Source organism: Diadema setosum, chromosome 1 (genome assembly GCF_964275005.1).
Source record: "Diadema setosum chromosome 1, eeDiaSeto1, whole genome shotgun sequence".
NCBI classification, from domain to species: Eukaryota; Metazoa; Echinodermata; class Echinoidea; order Diadematoida; family Diadematidae; genus Diadema; species Diadema setosum.
The window spans coordinates 33,979,519-33,985,518 of NC_092685.1; positions in this window are offsets into that span (position 1 = coordinate 33,979,519).

Here is a 6,000-nt window from a genome sequence, read left to right on the forward strand (position 1 = left end):
GGAATGGCAGAAGTCCAACAGAAATGATAGAATGTCATTATCTTGACCGCGCTGACCGCATAAGGGGACTGCGAAGTACCTGTGTGGGAGTTGCCTGCGAGGTGCTGCTCAAAATCTGGCCACGGGTAAATCGGACTTGAGTGCGCAGCTCCGGGCAACTACGGACGAGATAATTTTCCTGCGTGCTGGGAAAACCTTACTCGCAACAAGCCCGCGTAGCTTACCCGGAAAGGTGTGACAAGGCCTTTAAGGCTGCCGAACTCATTCGGTGGGGGACAGAAACCAACTGCACTTACAATTTGTTTTTGTGATGATTACGGAGGAGCAGAAAGTTACCAAAATGTGCCGTCAATGTCCTCCACATGTAATTTACCAAAATGTGCCATAACAGACACCACAAAGTTGAATATAATGTCCTCCAATTATCTCCGAAAAGTAGCTATGATATAGTCAGGACACAAATCATTGACGTTGGTTATTAATAATCTCCGAACTTGACATGAAAATCTGATATTTGCAGGACCGTGATTCCCGGGGACATTTTCTCAGCCCGTAAGTACCTCTCTCTGGCATCCACATGATATTCATGTGATGAATAATAGTAAAAATTGTAATAGTTATACATAGGATAAGAGACTGCTTGAAGTGGAAATGAAGAAAGAGAGAGAAAATGAAAGAGGAAATTTTGCTGTAGGACAATAGGCTTTTCAATATTTGTTCTGGTAAGAAATTGACTCTACTTAAAAAAAAAATGTTGCTTACAGTTGAAAAATAAATGGTGACGAAAAATAAAAAGGCGGCAACGTTGACGAATGCATTAACTCGTTATACTAACGCTATCGAAATGCAATTGAATTGATGTTCAAGTTCTCTTACAGTTGAAATCAATGTCAGTCATTGTGTCATCTCGAGACATTCTCTCCCAGAGACATGTCCTCTGTATTCAATCGCTGAAACACATATTCGTCAATGTGACGAAAAAAGGGCGATAACGGTGACGAAACTGATTTATCCTGGGATATATCATGCGTCAAATTGATGTAAAAGTACCACTTTTACCACTGTTGATTAGAGTTGCAATCAGCTCTATGCCCTTTATGAAGAATTGTCTCGAAGTGATATAGGATTTTGAGTGGAGGGGTCACAGTTGTATGGTAACGAAAAAATGGTAACGAAAAAAGGCGGCAACGTTCACAAATACATCAACTCGTTATACACTACGTTACTAAGAGCTCTACCATTTTCAAAGTTGTAATCAGGTCAAATGCCCTTTATGAAAATTTTGTGCAAGTGATATATGATTTAGAGTAGAGGACTTTAAATGAAAATTAAATGGTGACTAAAAAAAGGCGGCAAATACATCAACGTGCTATATAACGGTAGCGAAATGCAACTAAATTGATATACCATTTCTCTTACAGTTGAATCAATGTCAGTCAGTTGTGTCATATCGAGAAATTCTCTCCCAGAGATATTGATATATCATTTTTTTTTAAGTTCCATGAATTTCAATATGCCATTGCAAGATTTTTCTTTAATTTTTCATTTTTGGGGGGATTAGAGGGCTCAATTGCACCAGACAATTGTAAATACAGGGTAACGGTAAAAGGTAGTAACGCTTACGAAATTTATTCAGCACACAATATGATTGCCTCATATATCAATTAATACGATTCTCTTAAAAGTGGATTCTTCCCAAAGAGCCGGAAACGGTAACGAAAGCGAATCAGCTCACAATATGCTAAAATAATACATCAAATCGTCTACCACTTTTGCTTACAGTTCAGTGCTTCTCAATGTGCCATATCAAGGTTCTCCCCCCCCCCCCCGTCAAGTGCTTTGGATTTGAGGGCTCGAATGCAACGAAATTGATACATCGTTTGTTTTACATGTGTATGAATCTCAAGGAGCTTTATGATGACTTTTTCTTCAAGTGACGTGGTTTGGGCTCAAATGCATCAGACACATGTAAAAATAGGGTAACGAAAAAAGGCGGAAAAGATCTCGGAATCATTTTAGTCAGCAATATATTTATTTAATACATGAACCTGCTCACATCTTTCCTATCAGCAATGTGTCATGTCAGGACGTTTTCTCCTAGAGACGTGTGTGCTATGCATTCGAGGGCTCAATGCAGCTCAATGTGTTTTATGAAGAATGCTTCAGACAAACGGTGACGAAAAAAAGCATTTTCTCGTCGATACATTTTCTTTACCAGAGAGCTGTCAGATACATGAGAGTTAAACATTATAAAGTGTGACGTAAATGGGTGGCAGTCTTAGTATTATGGTGGCATGCTTGTCAGTGTCCCATATCAAGACGTCACAAATCTCCCAGAGACATGTGATTTGTATTCAACCGCTGGTGAAACACAAGTTCGGCAAGGTGACGAAAAAGGAGCGGCAACGGTGACGAAATTGATTTATACCCCAGGATATTCAGATCACCCACCAAATTATACCACTTCGATTAAAAGTTGCAGTCACCTAAATGCCCTTTATGAAGAATTTTCTTCGTGTTATATGATTTGGACTATGGGGCTCAAATGCATTAGTTAGTTGTAAAATACTGTAAATGGTGACCTTTCAAATATGAAGGGTGGAGGAAAAAAGGCGGTAACGGTGACTGATTCCAATCAGTATACAATATACAACAAAAATGAATGAAATGGACTTACAACTTTCATTTTAAAAAATATATCAAGTCAAATGACTGCTTTAATTACAGGTAAATACCTCTTATGCGACATATGAAGAAATTCATTTTCCCAACAAGACATGTGCTTTCGATTTGAGGGTTCTAATGTAATTTAATTGATATACCATTTCCTTTACAGTTAAATCCATCTGAAACTGCTTAATTAAGATTTCTTTCTCCAAGGGACATATGCTCTTAATGATGGTTTTCAAAATGCATCAGACAGTTGGAGATGAAGGGAGACAAAAAAAAAAGGCGAGAACGGTGACTAATTCAATTTCGCCAACAATATGCTCAGCTAACATTATCATGTATGTTTTGATGTGTTTTATGGAAAAATTGCTGAGTGCTTTGGATTGAAAGATCTCAAATGCTATACACAGATGTAGAAAAAAAGGGTAACAAAAAAGGTGACAACGGTTCCGACATCTTTTCAGCCAAGAATATTTTGAGCTAAGACATGCAATCGTGCACCGCTTTGCTTACAATTTGCATGCATATAAATGCACCAAGTGTGTTGCAATGCACTCGACAAATCAAAACACATATGGGGCAGTTGAACATAACGACCGACGAAAAAAGGCGCCCACGGTTACAAAATCGAATAATACTGATATATACTTAGCTCATACGTGTACATCAAATTAAATATGCAGGTACATAACGGGTGACGAAAAAAAGGCGGCATCGGTGACGAAATCGATTTAGCGCACCATATGCTTAGTAATAATATCAAAGTGATATTACATTTTGTTTCCAAATGCATGCATCTCTGGAGCCGAGAAATGTGCAAATCTAAATTTCTTCAACGGGAAATGTACAAACTGTTGATTTCACGTAGATCGAAGAGAAACTCAATCGAAGCTGCGCATGAACCATTACCATCTCGATTTGACATCTGCATAAATCGATTTCGTTTTAAGTTCCCAGATGCTGAATATTTTTTCTTTATCCTTCTTCGAGGCACCTTTTTTCATTTCATATATCTAACAAATTCACACAAAAAGACCCCTTTAACAACATAAAAAAGGGCATGAATGAGCCCTCTACTTCAAAGCTAAATTATCTTAAAGAAAACGTGTTTTTTTTTTTCTTTTTATGAAGCACATCGAGAAACATAAGAGCTCGTCAACGTTACCACCTTTTATTTCCGTCTGCACATATTTTAAAAATGTGAGCCCTCTACTCCAAATCACTTGAAAAAAAATTCTTCATAAAGGGCATTGAGCTGATTGCAACTGTAATCAATTTGGTAAAAGTGGTATATCAATTTGATGTTGATCTGAATATATCGCAGGTTAAATCAGTTTCGTCACAGTTGCCGCCCTTTATTCATGACCTTGCCCAATATGTGTTTCAAAGCTCTTGTCTCTTGGAGAGAATGTCTTGATATGACACAATGACTGACATGGATTCAACTGTAAGAGGAATGATACATCAATTTAATTGCTCTTCGCTACCGTTGTGGCCTTTTTTGTTCGTTACCCTTTATATTTGTAAACTGTCTGATGCATTTGACAGCTCTAATCCAAGGAACATTTCACTTGAACAAGATATCTTTATAAAGCACATTCGGATGGAAGCAACTGTAAACGAAATGGGTATATCAATTTGATTGCATTTGAGCCCTCAAATCCAAAGCAGATGTTTCCGGGAAAAGAATCTTCTTGATTTGGCATATTGAATATTGTTAGTTGATTTAACAATTGCTGCTCTTTTTCGTCATCCTTTATTTTCCTCATGTACATGAATGCATGTGGCAAAAAAGGAATGGCGCATTCAGAAGGATTAATATAATAGGAAATCATTGTGTTTGTTAAATGGATTTCGCAATTGTTGCACCCGTTTTTGTCACTTCAGCCATCTAATTCAAATCGTATGTCACTTCAAGAAAATTCATTACAGCGAGATGGATCCAACTGTGAACAAACTAGTATACCAATTTGATGTACATGTATTAGAGAAACATATGGCCTTCTAAATCACCGTTGCCGGCCTTTTTCGTGTAAATATCTGTAAATAAACTGTACTTTAATGTAAATACTACAGTCTGCGAGAATCTTCATCTTATTGAAGGAGGTAGACTTAACCAGGAGAAGAAGAAGAAGGCCAGATTCTCTGCGAGGTTTTGAAAAGTTTTTGATAAAGCACATCGAGAAACATCGGGAAAAGGATCTGGAATTTCCTGTCGTCGGAAATTGTTGCAGCGCCATCTGTGGGAGCATTCCGTACCGGACTAACGGTTGATCACAGTGGCTAGTTTTGTGCTTCATATTTGTTATGTGCTTGTAAATATCTGTAAATAAACTGTATTTTAATGTAAATACTACAGTCTGCGAGGTTTTGAAAAGTTTTTGATAAAGCACGTCGAGAAACATAACAGCTAGGGTAAGGTATAACGAGTTGATGTATTCGTCACCGTTGCCCCTTTTTGTCACCATTTATTTTACAACTAACTAATGCCTTTGAGCCCTCTAGTCCAAATCATATAACACGAAGAAAATTCTTCATATGAAGAAAATTCTTCATAAAGGGCATTTAGCTGACTGCAACTTTTAATCAAATTGATATGCCACTTTTACCACTTTGAAAGTTGTAATCAGGTAAATCCCCTTTATGAAGAATTTCCTTCAAGTGATATATGATTTAGAGTAGAGGACTTAAAGTGAAAAATAAATGGTGACGAAAAAAAGGCAGCAAATACATCATCTTGTTACATATCGGTAGCGAAATACAATTAAAATGACGAGACATTCTCTCCCAGAGACATTAATATATCATTTTTTTTTAAGTTGCATGAATTTCAATATGTCATTGCAAGATATTTATTTTTTTTAATGTTGTGGATTAGAGAGCTCAATTGCACTAGACAATTGTAAATACAGGGTAACGGCAAAAGGTAGTAACGCTTACGAAATCTATTCAGCACACACATGATTGCCTCATATATCAATCAATACAATTCTCTTAAAAGTGGATTCTTCCCAATGTGTCACCTTAAGACGTTTTCTGCCACAGGTTATGTGGTATACTTGTAAGGCGGAAGCATAAAGGGTGACGAAAAGAGCCGGAAACGGTGACGAAAGCAAATCAGCTCACAATATGCTAAAATAATACATGAAATCGTCTACCACCTTTGCTTACAGTTTAGTGCTTCTCAATGTACCATATCAAAGTTCCCCCCCCCCCCCCGCAAGTGTTTTGGATTTGAGGTCTCAAATGAAACCAAATTGATATACCGTTTCTTTTACATGTGTATGAATCTCAAGGAGCTTTATGATGGCTTTTTCTTCAAGTGACGTG